We start from the raw sequence: 20330 nt of genomic DNA, 5'->3' as shown, positions 1-20330 counted from the left end.
AGGCAATATCAATGATTCAATATATAATTCTTATTTATTTTTTATAAATGAAATGTAAGATCAACAGAATGTTACGACTGCCATTCACTAAATATATATAAATACATTATGTATTTAAAAATTTGATAGTATGAACCACAGCTATAATGCTCAATATATTCTACGTTGATATCAATACGATACGTATAACACTTCCGTATGATACTCTCCAGAAATTAAAACAAAACCAATTAAAAAAATTGAAAATCTTACATTACAGTAAGAAATAATTAACAATTAAAAATCAAATAAACACAATTAAAAATCAAGTTAACGCAATTAAAAATAAAAATTAATTTAACGGAAAAAATGCAAAACGATTTTCCTTGCTGAAGCTAACAATGCGTTTCGACCGTATGTTGTGATCACAGGAATGAAAAATACCGAATAGGGGTGAGCATGGAAATTAAATAGGGATTACAGGTAGTTCTCGACTTTACAAGTTAATTCGTTCCTAGAGCATACTCGTAAAGTGGGAATTTATTTCCCATAGACATAAGGTTAAAAATTGGGGTCACATTCTCAACTATGATATTAGTTTATATTTAAACAATAATTGATTTATCGAAAGAAATGAATACGTAGCCTGTAAAATCAAGCAAATTATAATTATAATAGAGAAATCATTTACGACTTACAAATGTTAAAGAATATTTATTTTTCATCAACTAAATGCACACTCGTTGATCACTCATTATTGGCTCGGCACTCGCTGGTTTGTTGCACAAGGAGTGGTCTTCTTCAGAAATGTTTCAAGAGGCATTTGTTTCCAAGATAATCTCTTTTAATTATAAATTTCACAATTGCATGCATAAGCATTTTTTAACGGCACACACAAATTGCAACTAACAAGATTCGCGTGGATAACAAGTTTTATGAAGCTTAAAAGAAAAAGGAATGCAGAGAAGATTCTGAAAATTTGTTTTTTATACGACTGAAGATTTCAGTAAAGGGGAAATCACATTTCACTATACTAATGTAAAAAACAACACGATTCCAGCTATCGGTATTTTTGCAAATGCAAGAAGATAGAGTTTACTACTCATTTATAATTGCTTGAAGTAACAGAAAAGTCCAACAAATCGGAAAGTGCAAATTGTTTTTATTGTTTTATGGCCTTGACCTTCAGAAATGCGTTATAAGAATCAATCACAAAAGCGTGATTGATTCTTATAACGGAACATACAATAACAATGGAAGTATAGTGCATTTCAATAATTTGAATTGGTAACTAATACAATTTACAAACCACGCTCACAACCTTCTATATAGCCTTAAGGTCACCTTAAATATGACATTTTAGAAAGATAAATAGATTAGTAATAAAGTAAAAATTTCAACTTCCGAGTTCTTGAAACGAATTACCAAAAAACAATGTTATTGGGTTCACATTTTGATATTTTAACAATACAATGGTGTCTCTGGAACTGATTAATATCGTAAAGTGAGATACACTGTATTGTACAGCTACGCGAGAAGTTTGGAATGGGGTATTTATGAATGCTTAACATTCATTTTTTCCAATTAATGTTCATATTTTCGATTATGTTGATACTAGGGAAAAGAAACTCGTAAACCCAGGAACTCATAAAGTGAAAACTGCCTATATTTATCTTTGCGCATGCATGTAAAGGACCACGAGATGGAGATTTGATATGGCTGGCGAACATTAACAGAATTCTCATATAATTTAATTTCGACGGTTTCTGCAATTAGCATTAGTAGAGGAATATGATGCAAGAAAGCAAGCTTCTGCAGCATCAGCCAAAAAAAAAAAAAAAAAACTGCTCCCATTTCACCCCTTCGTTCGTTCCAAATACCTGTTCAGCTCAGCCTTAAATTTATTTAGACTATCAACTTCCACAACAAATGATGGAAGTCTGTTCCACCAACCAACTACCCGCTGGCTAAATGCAAACTTCTGCACATCTATCCTACATCTGTCTTTCCTCAATTTGAATTCATGCCCTCTCAGGTGAATATTCTGAGCAAGAGGAAGAATCCAATCAGCATTGAGCATGCTCAAACCATTCAAGGCTTTAAACACCTCAATCAGATCACCTCACAAATGCCTAGTCGCCAGACACTGTAATTTGCAAAATTTAAGCCTTTCTTCTTAAGAGCAACCCCTTTGTTCCATTCACTAATCTTGTTGCCCTTCTCTGTACTCGTTCCAGCAGCTCTACATCCTTCTTAAAATGAGGCCTCCAGACCTGTATACAGTACTCAAGGTGTGGCCTGACCATTGCCTTATACAAGGGGATAATCACCTCCTTATCCCTGCTAGAAAAATTCTTGTATATCATTGACAAGACACCATGAGCTACTCTTGCAGCCCGTCTGCACTGTTCAGAAACCTCATATCTGCCTGCAAAATTACCCCCAGGTCCTTTTCGTTCTCTACCACTGTCAGTATAGTACAACAGAGTTGATACATCATTCTGGGGTTACTGCTTTCAATAGGTAGTACTTTACATTTGTCAATGTTAAACTTCATTTGCCACCTGTCAGCCCATCTGCTCAACTTTTCTAGATCCTGTTGCAGCAGCGTACTGTCCTTAACAACCCTGCCAACCCTCATATAGTCTGCAAACTTCGACATTGAGCCTGATATACCATCATCAATATCATTTATAAATACAGAAAACAACAATGGATCCAACACTGAACCCTGAGGAACTCCACTAATAACATTAGTCCACAATGATCAGTGTCCATTTATTACCACTCTCTGTTTTCTCGCGCTCAACCATCCATTTTATCCATAGCACCATTTTGCCTCCAATGCCACACTGCTCCAATTTGTTTAGCAGTCTTCCATGTGCAACAGTATCAAAAGCCTTTCTAAGATCCAAATATATGATATCAAAGTTATTCCCTGCATCCAGTTCCTTTGTGACCACATCATAGTATCCAATCAAACTGGTCAGGCAAGACTTTCTCTTAACAAAACCATGCTGTGTCCGAGCTATAACTGAAGTCTTGTCTAGATGATCCTGCAGTGCTTCTTTAACCAGTGCCTCCATTAATTTTCCTGGAACAGAAGTTAAACTACCAGGTCTATAATTACTTGTGTTCCCCTTTGATCCTCCTTTGTGAATTGGGGTCACATTTGCACATCTCCAGTCCATGGGTACCACAGCTGAGTCCAAAGAAGCCCTCATAATTATGGCTAAGGATTGGCTTACTTCCTTTGCTGCCTCCTTTAATATAACTGGATAGATCCCATCCACCCCGGGTGCCTTTTTTATGTTTATCTTCAACAATTTCTCCTCCACTTTCTTCTCAGTTATTACAAAATCATCTAGCTCACTGCCAGAGTTTAACTCACCTCTGGCATTCCTTTCCCCAAATAACTCCTCATGGGTGAATGTAGATGCAAAATACTCATTTAGTTTGTTAGCCACCTGAGCAGGATCATCAACAGTTGAACCATCAATATACGGTGTACCAATCTAATTCATCCCTTTCCTTCTAGAGTTTATATAGGTAAAGAAGCCTTTGTTGTTTTTCTTTGCATCCTTTGCCAAGGATTTCTCATAATCTGCTTTTGCCTGCCTAATCTCCTTTGTGACTTGGTTACAGACCAACTTATATCTATAATAAGCTTCCATGTGGCCAATTAATTTATATGATTCCCATGCATTTTTCTTCTCTGCCATATGTCTCATTAGTTCATTTGACATCTGACAAAATTTTCTGACATTTGACAAAAATTGATCAATATTTGAAGAAATATTGTTCAAACCTTGAACCATATTTCTTAGTTGGTATGTAAAGCCTAGTAGCTTCCAAGATTAATTCTTTGAATGCTTCCCATTTTGAATTTGTGTTGCTAACATCATCAGTTGATCCCATCGTATAGAATTTAAATACTGACTCAGACCACTGTAATCATCTTTACAAAAGCAAAAATCCTTCCCTTACCCCAGATGGTATTTACCTCTTTGAGTAAATCCCACTTCAGCACACTGTGATCACTGCTACCTAGTGGTTCCTTTATCTAAAGATTCTTAATGCATAAAGAATCAATACTGATAATCAGATCAAGATTATTACTCCCTCTAGTTTCCTCCGAACATGCTGATGTAGAAAAAAATCATTCTATAAAACCCCACAAAAGCCTTGCTAGTGTGTGAGTGACCAACCCACAAATTCCAGTCAATATCTGGGAAATTAAAATTCCCCATTATAAGACTCTCTGATTTACTGGCCCACTATTTCCCTGTGCAGTTTCTTATTACAAAGGGTACTAGGAAAGTTTTGCAATACAGCTTTGTTTATTTAATTTTTTCAAAGTAATTTCCTCTACATTCAATACACCTCTCCATCCTCCGAAACCAATCTTTAAACCAGTTCTGCCAAGTTTCACTAGGGAGTAAAGCACACTCGTTGTCCCAAGCCCGTAGAAGGTCCTCATCACTGGAAAACCGCCTCCCTTTTAGCTTCATTTTCACATGCGAGAACAGTGCAAAGTCGCAGGGTGCAAGGTCTGGACTGTAGGGAGGGTGCTCGAGAAGTTTCAGTCCTGTCGTGGTCAAATATTCGGTGCAGGCTTTGGTGCAGTGAGCTGGAGCATTTTCGTGATGGAGGTACCAGGTGTCCATTCTTGATTTTGGCCGCAGGTTCTTCATAGATCCAATGACTTTAGGCAGGCATTGTTCAGTATACCACTTAGCTGTGACTGTCTTCTGCGTGTCCAAAACGACACGTTCCACAATTCCACTCGATTTGAAAAATACAGCTATCATTTTCTTCTTTACAGATCGGGATTTTCTGACAATTACGGGTGTGTCGTCATCAAAGACCCAAACTTTGTTTTGAGCCTTGGTCGGCAGATCATAATAGTACACCCAAGTCTCGTCACTTGTCACGATGTTGTTCACATACCGAGATTGTCCCTTATCAAACTTTCTTAACATCTCCCGGCACCAAGTCACACGTCGTGTCATCTGCTCTTCAGTCAGTTGATGCGGAACCCAGAGAGAACAAAGTTTCTTCACGTGCAAATGATCTTGCAGAATCGAACGAATTGCTGGTGCATTTAGGCCCAAAGTATCCTCTATCTGTTGGTAGGTCACTCGCCTGTTTTCGTCAAGCATTTTCCTCATAGCAGTAACGTTTTCCTCCGTAACTGACGTTCGTGGCCTTCCCGGCCTCTCAGAATCCTCCAGAGTGAAATTTCCCCTTTGGAATTCTCTAGACCACCCGAATATCGTTGTACGATGTGGACAATCATCATCTAGTGCAAGAGTCATTTATTCTAAGCACTGGTCCATGGTTAAACCACACACGAAATTATACTACAAAACTGTCCTTATCTCATTTCGTGACCACGATGCCATCGCAAGCACTTTACACTCTCACTACTAATGAATAACTGAGCCCATCGACTTGGCGCGGCAGCTACTATGCACGTATGAACATGTCTCAACATTCAGCAACAAGCAGCTTCCTGTGATTCATTGTTGCGTCATATCGCAAAACTTTCCTAGTACCCTTTGTATACTCAGCAGAGTCATTAGGCCTATAACACCCTCCTACTCAATTTTGATCTCCCAATGTTTATGTCACACCAAACTGACTCAACACTGCAGTGTCCAGCGATGTCGACTGGCTTCACTTCCTTGGATTTTATGTGTTTCTTAACTAATAGCATAACCCCTCCTTCCTTCCTATCCTGTCTATCCTTCCTATACACATTGTACTCCCCAAATTCCAGTTCTGCATTCCTTACATGTGTGATACCGCCTCTCTGATATCCCAACAATATCTGCCTTTGATGTTTTGAGCAATACCTCCAATTCATCAAATTTATTTACCAAACTCCTAGCATTGGTGTACATGCAAGTTTACATGCATCTGTTCCTATTCTTAGCTACCCTAACGCAACCCATGTGTTTACTTGTACCGCAATGACTTCCAGCAGTCTCTGACTGCCCTGCATCTTGTTTTCCAGGCTGCTGCTCATTATAATAGAAGAAGGGCAAGAATCACTTTCACCTCTGCCAGTGGCTACTCTTAATCTATTAGTCCTTGTATCCCCCCAAGCTAGCAGTTTTCCAACCCACCTAACACTGCTTCTATAGCATCAGCAAGTATTCTTGCACCTTTTCTATTTAAGTGTATCCCATCCCTGAAGAAGCAGTCTCTCCAGTTAACAAGTACAGACCAGGCTGAAAAACATTCTACCTCTTGAGCCTTGCACAATCTTTCCAGGGCCGAATTGATCAACAAGGCTCTCATCATATACTCCCTACTTTCGTGTCTGGGCAGAATTGCAGACACTTTCAAATTTAACCCTAATTCACAGCTTGAAAAACAAGATGCATGGTATTTCAGAGACTGCTGGGAGCCATTGCGGTACAAGTAAACACATGGGTTGTGATAGGGTAGCTAAGAATAGAAACAGGTGCAGGTATACTTGCGTGTACACCAATGCTAGGAGTTTGGTAAATAAATTTGATGAATTTGAGGTATTGCTCAAAACATCGAAGGCAGATATTGTTGGGATATCAGAGACGTGGTGTCACACAGATATAAGGGATGCAGAACTGCAATTTGGGGAGTACGTCTACAGAAAGGATAGACAGGATAGGAAGGGGGGAGGGGTTATGCTATTAGTTAAGAAACACATAAAAACCAAGGAAGTGAAGCCAGTCGACATCGCTAGACAGTGCAGTGTGGAGTCAGTTTGGTGTGACATAAACATTGGGAGATCAAAATTGAGAGTAGGAGTGTGCTATAGGCCTAATGACTCTGATGAGTATAATAAGGAACTGTACAGGGAAATAGAGGGGGCAGTAATTCAGAGTGTCTTATAATGGGAGATTTTAATTTCCCAGATATTGACTGGAATTTGGGGGCTGGTTACTCACACACTAGCAGGGCTTTTGTGGATTTATTGGATGATTGTTTTCTACATCAGCATGTTCGGGAGGCAACTAGAGGGAGTAATACTCTTGATTTGATTATCAGCAGTGATTCTTCATGCATTAAGAATCTGCAGATAAATGAACCACTAGGTGGCAGTGATCACAGTGTGCTGAAGTGGGATTTACTCAAAGAGGTAACTACCATTAGGGGTAAAGGGAAGGGTTATTGCTTCCGTAAAGGCGACTACGATGGACTGAGACAGTATTTAAATTCTATACAGTGGGACCAACTGATGATGTTACCAACAGCAAATTCAAAATGGGAAGCATTCAAAGAACTTATCTTGGAAGCTACTAGGCTTTACATACCAACTAAGAAATATTGTTCAAGGTTTAGGCCAAAATGGATGTCAGATGAACTAATGAGGCATATGGCACAGAAGAAAAATGCATGGGATACATACAAATTAACACATGACACAGAAGCCTATGATAGATACAAGTTGATATGCAACAAAGTTACAAAGGAGGTTAGGTAGGCAAAGGTAGATTACGAGAAATCCTTGGCAAGGGATGCAAAGAAAAACAGCAAAGAGTTCTTTACTTATGTAAACTCTAGAAGGAAGAGGTTGAATCAAATTGGTCCACTTGATATTGATGGGTCAAGTGTTGATGATCCTGCTTAGGTAGCTAACAAACTAAATGAATATTTTGCATCGACATTCACACATGAGGAGTTATTCAGCGAGGGGAATGGAGAGGTGTATTCAACTCTAGCAGTAAGCTACAGAATCTTGAAATAACTGGGAGTAAAGTGGAGGAGAAACTGTTGAAGATAAACACAAGAAAGGCACCTGGGGTGGATGGGATCTATCCAGTTATATTAAAGGAGGCAGCAAAGGAAGTAAGCAAACCCTTAGCCATAATTATGAGAGCTTCCTTGGAATCAGGGGAGGTACCCATAGACTGGAAATGTGCAAATGAGACCCCAATTCACAAAGGAGGATCAAAGGCTGACACAAGTAATTATAGACCTGTGAGCTTAACTTCTGTTCCAGGAAAATTAATGGAGGCACTGGTTAAAGAAGCACTGCAGGATCATTTAGACAAGACTTCAGTTATAGCTCAGACACAGCATGGTTTTGTTAAGGGGAAGTCTTGCCTGACCAACTTGATTGGATACTATGATGCAGTCACAAAAGAACTGGATGCAGGGAATAACTTTGATATTATATACTTCGATCTTAGAAAGGCTTTTGATACTGTTGCACTTGGAAGACTGATACACAAATTGGAGCAGTGTGACATTGGAGGCAAATTGCTGCTATGGATAAAGGGGTGGTTGAGGGGAAGAAGACAGAGAGTGGTAATCAATGGACACTGCTCATCGTGGACTAATGTTATTAGTGGAGTCCCTCAGGGCTCAGTGTTGGGTCCATTATTGTTTTCTGTATTTATAAATCATATTGATGATGGTATATCGGGCTTAATGTCCAAGTTTGCAGACGATACAAAGGTTGGCAGGGTTGTCAAGGACACTACTGACACTATGCTGCTGCAACAGGATCTGGAAAGGTTGAGCAGATGGGCTGAGAGGTGGCAAATGAAGTTTAACATTGACAAATGTAAAGTACTACACATGGGAAACAGCAACCCCAGAGCAACGTATCAACTCTGTGGTACTACACTGACAGTGGTAGAGAATGAAAGGGACTTGGGGGTGGTTGTGCAGGCAGATATGAAGTTCTCTGAGCAGTGCAGACGGGCTGCAAGAGTAGCTCAATGATATACAGGAATTTTTCCAGCAAGGATAAGGAGGAGATTATTCCATTGTATAAGGCGATGGTCAGGCCACACCTAGAGTACTGTATACAGGTCTGGAGGCCTCATTTCAAAAAGGATGTAGAGATGCTGGAACGAGTACAGAGAAGGGCAACAAGATTAGTGAATGGAACAAAGGGGTGCTCTTACGAAGAAAGGCTTAAGTTTTGCAAATTACAGTGTCTGGAGACTAGGCACCAGCGAGGTGATCTGATAGAGGTGTATAAAGCCTTGAATGGTTTAAGCATGCTCAATGCTGATGGGATTCTTCCTCTAGCTCAGAAAAATCACCTGAGAGGGCATAAAATAAAATTGAGGAAAGACAGATGTAGGATAGACGTGCGGAAATTTGCCTTTAGCCAGCGGGTGGTTGGTTGTTGGAACAGACTTCCATCCCTTGTGGTGGAGGTTGATAGCCTAAATGAGGCTCAGCTGGACAGGTATTTTGAACGAACAGAGGGGTGAAGTGGAAGTGGGTTTTTTTTTTTTTTTTCTATTTGGCTGATGCTGCATAAGCTTGCTTTCTTGCATCAAAATGCCTCTACTAATGCTAATGCTTTTTTTCCACAGTGACCTGTACTTGTTAAGTAATTACGCCAGTCTCCTACTCTTAATATCATTAGTGCCAACGTGTAAAACAATATCACCTTTTGTGCCCTTAAAAGATGATATCCGCTCTACATCATCAACCTTTGCCCCTAGAAGACATACCCTGGTCCTGTTCCACCTATCCTTTTTATATAGCATGTTCCCCTTTTCCCTGACAGTAGAGTCAACAACAACTACTGTTCCTGTGGGACCAGCGCATTCTGCTTTGGGGGTTGCCGCTCTGTTGAGTGATGATCAAGTGCAAGCTCTAGCGTTGATGTGGGCAGCTGATAGCTTGATGGGCCCTCAATTTAGATCCTTCGAGAGCATCCACCCTGTCCTTCAAGCTCTCATATAGGCCCATAACAACGCTCAGTTGTCGCCTCATTTCCTCACACTCCTTACATTGTGCACACACAAAGACATCCCCCCTGGCAATATCATATCCTGTACCTGATTGCTCCACCCACAAACATCAAGCAAGCAGTGCATTTTAAAAGGCGGTGATTCAGAGGGCAACTGCCCCCCTCAGTTCTCCCCTGAGCTACATCACTCCATTTAGCTTGGGCCTTTTGCTTTGCTGCTCTGGTCTGAGTCATGATTTCGATTCAATTTCAATAAAATTTCAATTTCAGTACAAAAATTATAACCCTAAACTTTTATCCCAATGCAACACTATCTATCTATATTTTTTTTTTCAGTATCAAGTATTATCTTCGAGTTTCTCTATATAACTTCTATATCAGTTATTTATTAATTAATCATGTTGCATTTATAAAATCTAAGTCGTTATATGTATTTAGTTAAAAAGCACAATTTAATTGACAATATAGTTCAACAAGAATTTACATTGGAGAGTGAGAATACAGATACTAAGTCATTAAATTTTCTAAATTTCATGCTTACTCGGGATGCGAATAAAATCCAATTTAACATCTATCATTAACCTACAAACACCGGTATGCTTCTGCATTATAACAGCTATCACCCGTTCACCTACAAAAGGGGGATTTTTATTTCCCAGATATTGACTGGAATTAGTAGGTTGGTCACTCACACACTAGCAAGGCTTTTGTGGATTTATTGGATGATTGTTTTCTACACCAGCATGTTCGGGAGGCAACTAGAGGGAGTAATACTCTTGATCTGATTATCAGTAGTGATTCTTCATGCATTAGGAATCTGCAGATAAAGGAACCACTGGGTGGCAGTGATCACAGTGTGCTGAAGTGGGATTTACTCAAGGAGGTAACTACCATCAGAGGTAAAGGGAAGGGTTTTTGCTTTTGTAAAGGCGACTATGATGGTCTGAGACAGTATTTAAATTCTATACAGTGGGACCAACTGATGATGTTACCAACAGCAAATTCAAAATGGGAAGCATTCAAGGAACTAATCTTGGAAGCTACCAGGCTTTACATACCAACCAAGAAATATTGTTCAAGGTTCGGGCCTAAATGGTTGTCAGATGAACTAATGAGACATATGGCAGAGAAGAAAAATGCATGGGATACATACAAATTAATGGGTGACATGGAAGCCTATGATAGATATAAGTTGGTCTGTAACCAAGTCACAAAAGGAGATTAGGTAAGCAAAGGTAGATTATGAGAAATCCTTGGCAAAGGACGCAAAGAAAAACAGAAAAGAGTTCTTTACCTATTTAAACTCAAGAAGGAAAGGGATGAATCAGATTCGTACACTGGATGTTGATGGTTCAACAGTTGAGGATCCAGCTCAGGTGGCTAACAATCTAAACGAGTATTTTGCATCTACATTCACACATGAGGAGTTATTCAGGAAGGGGAATGTCGTAGGTGAAGTAAACATTGGCAGTGAGCTAGATTATTTTCTAATAACTGAGAGGAAAGTGGAGGAGAAATTGTTGAGGATAAACATAAAAAAGGCACCCGGGGTGGATGGGATCTATCCAGTTATATTAAAGGAGGCAGCAAAGGAAATAAGCAAACCCCTAGCCATAATTATGAGAGCTTCTTTGGACTCAGGGGAGGTACCCATGGACTGGAGATGTGCAAATGTAACCCCAATACACAAAGGAGGATCAAAGGCTGACACAAGTAATTATAGACCTGTTAGTTTAACTTCGGTTCCAGGAAAATTAATGGAGGCACTGGTTAAAGAAGCACTGCAGGATCATCTGGACAAGAATTCAGTTATAGCTCAGACACAGCATGGTTTTGTTAAGGGCAGGTCTTGTCTGACCAATTTGATTGGATACTATGATGTAGTCACAAAAGAACTGGATGCAGGGAATAACTTTGATATTATATATTTGGATCTTAGAAAGGCTTTTGATACTGTTGCGCAAGGAAGACTGCTGCACAAATTGGAGAAGTGTGGCATTGGAGGCAAATTGCTGCTATGGATAAAGGGATGGTTGAGTGGCAGAAGACAGAGTGGTAATCAATGGACACTGCTCAACGTGGACTAATGTTATTAGTGGAGTTCCTCAGGGTTCAGTGTTGGGTCCATTGTTGTTTTCTGTATTTATAAATGATATTGATGATGGTGTATCAGGCTTAATGTCCAAGTTTGCAGACGATACCAAGGTTGGCAGGGTTGTTAAAGACACTACTGATACTATGCTGCTGCAACAGGATCTGGAAAGGTTGAGCAGATGGGCTGAGAGGTGGCAAATGAAGTTTAACATTGACAAATGTAAAGTACTACATATGGGAAACAGTAACCCCAGATCAACGTATCAACTCTGTGGTGCTACGCTGACAGTGGTAGAGAATGAAGAGGACCTGGGGGTAATTGTGCAGGCAGATATGAAGTTCTCTGAGCAGTGCAGACGAGCTGCAAGAGTAGCTCATGGTGTCTTGTCAATGATATACTGGAATTTTTCTAGCAGGGACAGGGATGTGATTATTCCCTTGTATAATGCAATGGTCAAGCCACACCTTGAGTACTGTATACAGGTCTGGAGGCCTCATTTCAAGAAGGATGTAGAGCTGCTGGAACGAGTACAGAGAAGGACAACAAGATTAGTGAATGGAACAAAGGGTTACTCTTATGAAGAAAGGCTTAAGTTTTGCAAATTACAGAGCCTGGAGACTAGGCATCGGCGAGGTGATCCGATAGAGGTGTATAAGGCTTTGAATGGCTTGAGCATGCTCAATGCCGATGGGATTCTTCCTCTTGCTCAGAATAATCACCTGAGAGGGCATAAATTCAAATTGAGGAAGGACGGTTGTCGGATAAATGTGCGGAAATTTGCCTTTAGCCATCGGGCAGTTGGTTTGTGGAATAGACTACCATCGCTTGTTGTTGAAGTTGATGGCCTAAACAAATTTAAGGCTCAGCTGGACAGGTATTTCGAATGAACGGAGGGGTGAAATGGGAGTAGTGGTTTTTTTTTTTTTTGGCTGATGCTGAATAAGCTTGCTTTCTTGCATCATATGCCTCTACTAATGCTAAAAGATCGATTATCTTTAATCAATTTCTCAATGCTTATAAATATTCAATGACGGAATCTGCTTTGGGCTCAGAAATACAAATATTAACCAGCAGATTCTTAAACAGGGGTTACCCACTTGCAACAATAGACAGAATTAGGGTACAAGCTAAGGATAGAATAAAAAAAAAATACACCAATCAACAATAGTAATATCAAAAAATACACCAATCAACAATAGTAATATCAAAAAATACTTTATTTCTGTCCCATACGTTGAACAGCAGTACAAACAACTTAACAGATTCTTTAAAGATACTGAATTTAAAATTGTAGCCAGGCCAATACGGAAATTACACACTATACTGAACAAACGCTCAGTCCTCTCCTCATTCGCAACACAAATAAATGACCTAGTATACAACATTTCTTGCACTGATTGCAACTCGTCTTATCAGGGTTCTAAGCAGTTTCGCTGAATTTGTCTTAATCAACATGCAGCCCCAATTCGTGTTTCTCATTCAGCAACATCGTAGCCTTTCATGCTGTTAATGAAAATCACTTTTTTATTTAATGACACCAAAATACTTAGGGTCCAACGTAATTATACAAGACTATTAATTGAAGAAACCGTTGAAATTAAATTACATGAGATTTCTGTTAATGTTCACTGGCCATATCTAATCTCTGACTTGTGGTCCTTTACATGAATGCACCAAGACAAATAATCCCTATTTAAGTTCCATGCTCACCCCTATTCAGTAATTTTCATTCCTGTGATCACAACATATGGTCAAAAAGCATTGTCAGCTTAGGAAGGAAATCATTTTGCATTTTTTTTGTGAAATTAATTTTTTACTTAATTTTTAATTGCGTTAAATTTATTTTTAATTGTGTTCATTTGATTTTTAATTATTAATTATTTCTTACTGTAATGTAAGATTTTCAATTTTTTTAATTGTTTTTGTTTTAATTTCTGGAGAGTATCACATACAGAAGTGTTCTACGTATCATACTGAGGTATTCTTTTACAAGTATTTAAAAATTATATTTATAAATTCTGTTACCACAGATATTGTGTTTATCTACAGTAAATGAAATCTTTACAGCTTTTCCATGTGTTTGATCACTTGCCTCTTTCACTGAGAAAGATGATCACCATATTAAGGAAAATCATAACAGAGTTATTATTACTAAAAACAAAATACAGTCAGTGCTCGTATAGCACGATAGTTGTGTTCCTAGAAATCCTCGTGCAATATAAATAACAGGCCCTATGGGAAAAATAGGGTTAGGTGCCGACCACCCAAGATTGAACACACATTTGTAACCAAAACGTTACCAAACACAATAAATAATCGTAATAAAATATTTACGTATTTTATTATGACTATTGCGTAATAAAATATTGCTAATAGCATTAGCATTAGTAGAGGCATTTGATGCAAGAAAGCAAGCTTATGCAGCATCAGCCAAAAAAAAAAAAAAAAAAGTAACATAAATAAATAAAAATAACCACTTCCACTTCACCCCTCTGTTCGTTCGAAATACCTGTCCAGCTGAGCCTTAAACTTATTTAGGCTATCAACTTCCACGACAAGGGATGGAAGTCTGTTCCACCCACCAACCACCCGCTGGCTAAAGGCAAATTTCCGCACATCTATCCTACATCTGTCTTTCCTCAATTTGAATTTATGCCCTCTCAGGTGATTTTTCTGAGCTAGAGGAAGAATCCCATCAGCATTGAGCATGCTCAAACCATTCAAGGCTTTGTACACCTCTATCAGATCACCCCGCTGGTGCCTAGTTTCCAGACACTGTAATTTGCAAAACTTAAGCCTTTCTTCGTAAGAGAACCCCTTTGTCCCATTCACCAATCTAGTTGCCCTTCTCTGTACTCGTTCCAGCAGCTCTACATCCTTCCTGAAATGAGGCCTCCAGGCCTGTATACAGTACTCTAGGTGTGGCCTGACCATTGCCTTATACAAGGGAATAATCACCTCCTTATCCCTGCTAGAAAAATTTCTATATATCATTGACAATACACCATGAGCTACTCTTGCAGCTCGTCTGCACTGCTCAGAGAACTTCATATCTGCCTGCACCACCACCCCCAGGTCCCTTTCATTCTCTACCACTGTCAGTGTAGTACCACAGAGTTGATACGTTGCTCTGGGGTTGCTGTTTCCCATATGTAGTACTTTACATTTGTCAATGTTAAACTTCATTTGCCACCTCGAAGCCCATCTGCTCAACCTTTCCAAATCCTGTTGCAGCAGCATAGTGTCAGTAGTGTCCTTGACAACCCTGCCAACCTTTGTATCGTCTGCAAACTTGGACATTAAGCCTGATATACCATCATCAATATCATTTATAAATACAGAAAACAATAAAGGCCCCAATACTGAACCCTGAGGGACTCCACTAATAACATTAGTCCACGATGAGCAGTGTCCATTGATTACCACTCTCTGTCTTCTCCCCCTCAACCACCCCTTTATCCATAGCAGCAACTTGCCTCCAATGCCACACTGCTCCAATTTGTGCAGCAGTCTTCCATGTGCAACAGTATCAAAAGCCTTTCTAAGATCCAAGTATATAATATCAAAGTTATTCCCTGCATCCAGTTCTTTTGTGACTGCATCATAGTATCCAATCAAATTGGTCAGGCAAGACTTCCCTTTAACAAAACCATGCTGTGTCCTAGCTATAACTGAAGTCTTGTCTAGATGATCCTGCAGTGCTTCTTTCACCAGTGCCTCCATTAATTTTCCGGGAACAGAAGTTAAACTCACAGGTCTATAATTACTTGTGTCAGCCTTTGATCCCCCTTTGTGAATTGGGGTCACATTTGCACATCTCCAGTCAATGGGTACCTCCCCTGAGTCCAAGGAAGCTCTCATAATTATGGCTAAGGGTTTGCTTACCTCCTTTGCTGCCTCCTTTAATATAACTGGATAGATCCCATCCACCCCAGGTGCCTTTCTTGTGTTTATCTTCAACAATTTCTCCTCCACTTTGCTCTCAGTTATTACAAGATTCTCTAGCTTACTGCTAGAGTTGAATACACCTCTGGCATTCCCCTCGCTGAATAACTCCTCATGTGTGAATGTCGATGCAAAATATTCATTTAGTTTGTTAGCTACCCGAGCAGGGTCATCAACAGTTGACCCATCGATCTCAAGTGGACCAATCTGATTCATCCCCTTCCTTCTAGAGTTTACATAAGTAAAGAACTCTTTGCTGTTTTTCTTCGCATCCCTTGCCAAGGATCTCTCGTAATCTGCCTTCGCCTGCCTAACCTCCTTTGTAACTTGGTTACAGATCAACTTGTATCTATCATAGGCATCCGTGTCACGTGTTAATTTGTATGTATCCCATGCATTTTTCTTCTCTGCCATATGCCTCATTAGTTCATCTGACAACCATTTAGGCCTAAACCTTGAACAATATTTCTTAGTTGGTATGTAAAGCCTAGTAGCTTCCACGATAAGTTCTTTGAATGCTTCCCATTTTGAATTTGCTGTTGGCAATATCATCACTTGATCCCACTGTATAGAATTTAAATACTGTCTCAGTCCATTGTAGTCGCCTTTACGAAAGCAATACCCCTTCCCTTTACCCCTAATGGTAGTTACCTCTTTGAGTAACTCCCACTTCAGCACACTGTGATCACTGCCACCAAGTGGTTCATTTATCTGCAGATTCTGAATGCATGAAGAATCACTACTGATAATCAAATCAAGAGTATTACTCCCTCTAGTTGCCTCCCGAACATGCTGATGTAGAAAACAATCATCCAATAAATCCACAAAAGCCTTGCTACTGTGTGAGTGACCAGCCCCCAAATTCCAGTCAATATCTGGGAAATTAAAATCCCCCATTATAAGACTCTCTGATTTACTGGCCCACTCTATTTCTCCGAACAGTTTCTTATTATACTCATCAGAGTCATTAGGCCTATAGCACACTCCTACTCTCAATTTTGATCTCCCAATGCTTATGTCACACCAAACTGACTCGACACTGCACTGTCCAGCGATGTCGACTGGCTTCACTTCCTTGGATTTTATGTGTTTCTTAATTAATAGCATAACCCCTCCTCCCTTCCTATCCTGTCTATCCTTTCTGTACACATTGTACTCCCCAAATTCCAGTTCTGCATTTCTTATATCTGTGTGACACCACGTCTCTGAAATCCCCACAATATCTGCCTTTGATGTTTTGAGCAATACCTCAAATTCATCAAATTTATTTACTAAACTCCTAGCATTGGTGTACACACAAGTATACATGCACCTGTTCTTTTTCTTAGCTACCCTAACACAACCCATGTGTTTACTTGTACCCCAATGATTCCCAGCAGTCTCTGAAATATCCTGCATCTTATTTTCCAGGCTGCGGCTCATTCCAATAGAAGCAGTGCAAGAATCACTTTCACCTCTGCCAGTGGCTACTGTTAATCTATTAGTCCTTGTATCCCCCCCAATCTAGCAGTTTTCCGACCCACCTAACATTGCCTCGATAGCATCAGCAAACATTCTTGCACCCTTTCTATTTAAGCGTATCCCATCCCTGTAGAAGCAGTCTCTCCTGTTAACAAGTACAGACCAGGCTGAAAAAAATTCTACCCCTTGAGCCCTGCACAATCTTTCCAGGGCCGAATTGATTGACAGGGCTCTCATCATATACTCCCTCCTATCGTGTCTGGGCAGAATTGCAGACACTTTCAATTTCAACCCTAATTCACTGCTTTTTTTCATCAGTGACCTGTACTTGTCAAGTAATTCCGCCGGTCTCCTACTCTTAATGTCATTAGTGCCAACGTGTACAACTATATCACCTTTTGTGCCCTTAAAAGATGATATCCGCTCTACAACGTCATCAACTTTTGCCCCTGGCAGACATACTTTTACTTCTATCATAAGCAAACTTGTTTTTTTGTTTGCTTTTCTATTCAAACAGATGACAGCAGTTCCATCTCTTCTAAGTCTTTGTGTCTTGATCTAATGGATTTTAATTACACTTTGAGTTGTTCCTGCTATGAAAGTTGTTTTTATTTTCTCTGCGTTCTTTCTAATTCTCAGCATTGCCTCATTTAGGTCTGTAGCACATGCAATATCACATGGTCTTAATTTTGCTCAAAGTGTTTCAAAATTTCATATTTTTTCTCTATCAACAGAGGCGGACTGGCCATAAGCCTTACCGGGGAAACCCCGATGGGCCGGAGGCCAGAAGAGTGTGATTCTGGCCATAAACGCTAGTATGAGGCCGTAACAAATTTTCCCGGGTAAGAATTTTTGATCCAGCCTGCCTCTGTTTATCGATATTGCTTTTCTTTTTCTCTCTGCATCTGTAGTGTCTTCACCAGGACGCTTCCTTTTCACACCTTTTAAGTATTTTACTCATTTTTAGGGAATAAAGCACAATTACAAAATGAGGAGGCATGCTTGATACACATAAAGCTGCGTGCGTGTAGTAACTGAATAAACAACACCGTAAAGGCAGAGACACACTATGAACACCTCACTAGCTGACATTTTACTAAAACACATTTCTGGGGGTTACTACCATAAAACAATAAAAACTATTTCCAGCTGTGTCTCTGCTAGTGGAATCTGTTATAAACTGATAGTAAACTCGATCTAATTGCATTTGCAATAATACCGATAGCTAGAATTGTGTGGGTTTTTACATTATTATGGAAAAAAGCATTTCCCCTTCACTGATATAAAAAACAAATACATTTTCAGAATCTTCTCTTCATTCCTATCATGTTGCATTCAGTTGGGGTGATTCCTCATTCGACTGCCATTTCTTGTAAACACAAAGGCGAATCGTGCATAAGCATATTTGGTTTGCGTTATATACAATATCGTTCCCTTATTTATAAATCGTGTATGATCGAATTCGTGTAGTGTAAACACGTGTTACACGAGGACTGACTGTACATGATTAACATATTGGCACTGTTTCTGTTGCACACTATTCCTCGGAATGTGCATCTTGAGCTCCCACTGACTGATGTAGCTTTCTTAGTTGCAAAAGTGGATTGTTTTTATATTTGTGAAACACTGCACTGAATTTTTTAAGTCAAGTATACTTTTTAAATTATTTAAGAAAATTTCCTTCTCAGGACAATTATGAGTTGTTTCTAAGAGATCATTAGGTTTTTTAATAATATTAAAATTATGACAATACTAGAATTTTTTTTACAACTGAGAGACCTAAAAATGTGTTTTTGGAGGCCTGGCACAATGCTGTTGGCACTCCTTTAGGTTTGTAATCAGTAAAAAAAAAAAAAAAAAAAAAAAAGTAAACTGCAGCCATTACAACCCACTGCAGGATGGAAGCCTCCTCAAGAATTCATGTTCAGGGAAATGGACCGTAATCTGCCACGCTGGTCCAGTGCAGGTTGGCAGATCGACCGTATTTAGCAGTCAGGGGCTTGAACCCTGGTCTACTGAAGGAGCATGTACAACTACACTCCCTGCTCCTGACCACTTGGCTACGGAGGCCTTTGGAACTTGTAATCAGTATAACCTAAGTATAACCTTACAACTGAAAGTAAATTTATAATCATTAAACTATACAGTAAACCCCCACTATTCGCTGCATCTGTATTCGCGGTTTCGCATATTCGCGATCGCCGATTTAATATAAAATGAAACCTAAAAAAATGTGAATTTTAAAGTGCTGTGAATATTTTCTGCCATAAAAAGACATGGGCGTGGCTAAAATTATCTTTCCCGGTCAAAATAGCACTCAGTGGGTGGGGAAAAAGGGGTGACAAAATCGCGAGCATGGATGTTTCTCGCTAATCCTTGTTCAGTATGTGTTATGCGCTTGTCATGGAAGGTTTCGTCGTTTGCTTTTAATTTATATGCTTATAAATAGAATAAATTTATCAATTTATAAATTGATATGCTAACAAAAATGATAAATCTACCGTTTTGCAGTGTAAAACAGACTTTTTCGAGTGTATTAACAGAACAAAGTGACTTTATTGTGGACAAGTTCTTTCTAACCCCTACAAAAATATGGCTACGAATAACAAGAGAAATGTGAAAATATCAAAGGTGATAACATTAGCGAATAAAATTGAGTTATTAGATAAAATTTCTAATGGTGAAAGTGTCTCCTCAGTAGCAAAACATTATAAAATCACTGAGTCAATGGTACGATCAATCCAAAAATCGGAAGAAAAAATCTGCCGTAGTGTCCATGAAAACGTGCTAATTGCTTCAAAAATTTGCTCTGTAACTCGTGATGTTAAATTAGAAAAAATGGAAAAGGCTTTAAATCTGTGGATAGAAGACCGAACTCAAAATAAAATTCCATTAAGTTCACTCATCATTCATGAAAAGGCAAAAGTCCTTTATCAACACTTTAGCGAAACTGGTGATAGCACTGGCGGGATAAGTTTTTTTAGCTAGCAAAGGCGCTGGTTTGAAAGATTTATTTGAAATTTCTAATAAATATTACATTTAATATTAAATTGTTTCTTATTTTCATTTCAATGCCATATGCTTGCATTTCACTATGTACTGTCTATGTACATAGTCATATTATGAAGGTACATATAATAC

The 20330-nt window shown here is 39.2% G+C and overlaps 1 protein-coding gene across 4 annotated transcripts in view; it reads right to left on the bottom strand.

The window, feature by feature from the left end:
- The window catches only part of LOC150077729 (putative palmitoyltransferase ZDHHC13), a 121123-nt gene that overhangs the window by 86642 nt on the left and 14151 nt on the right, over window positions 1-20330 (bottom strand). The gene's annotated exons all lie outside the window — the stretch shown is intronic.

This window comes from Mastigoproctus giganteus, chromosome 11 (assembly GCF_048544385.1).
Source record: "Mastigoproctus giganteus isolate SK-2022 chromosome 11, ASM4854438v1, whole genome shotgun sequence".
In the NCBI taxonomy this organism is placed as follows: domain Eukaryota; kingdom Metazoa; phylum Arthropoda; class Arachnida; order Uropygi; family Thelyphonidae; genus Mastigoproctus; species Mastigoproctus giganteus.
The sequence above is the reverse complement of the archived record's forward strand: the minus strand, read 5'-3'. Positions and strand labels throughout refer to the sequence as shown.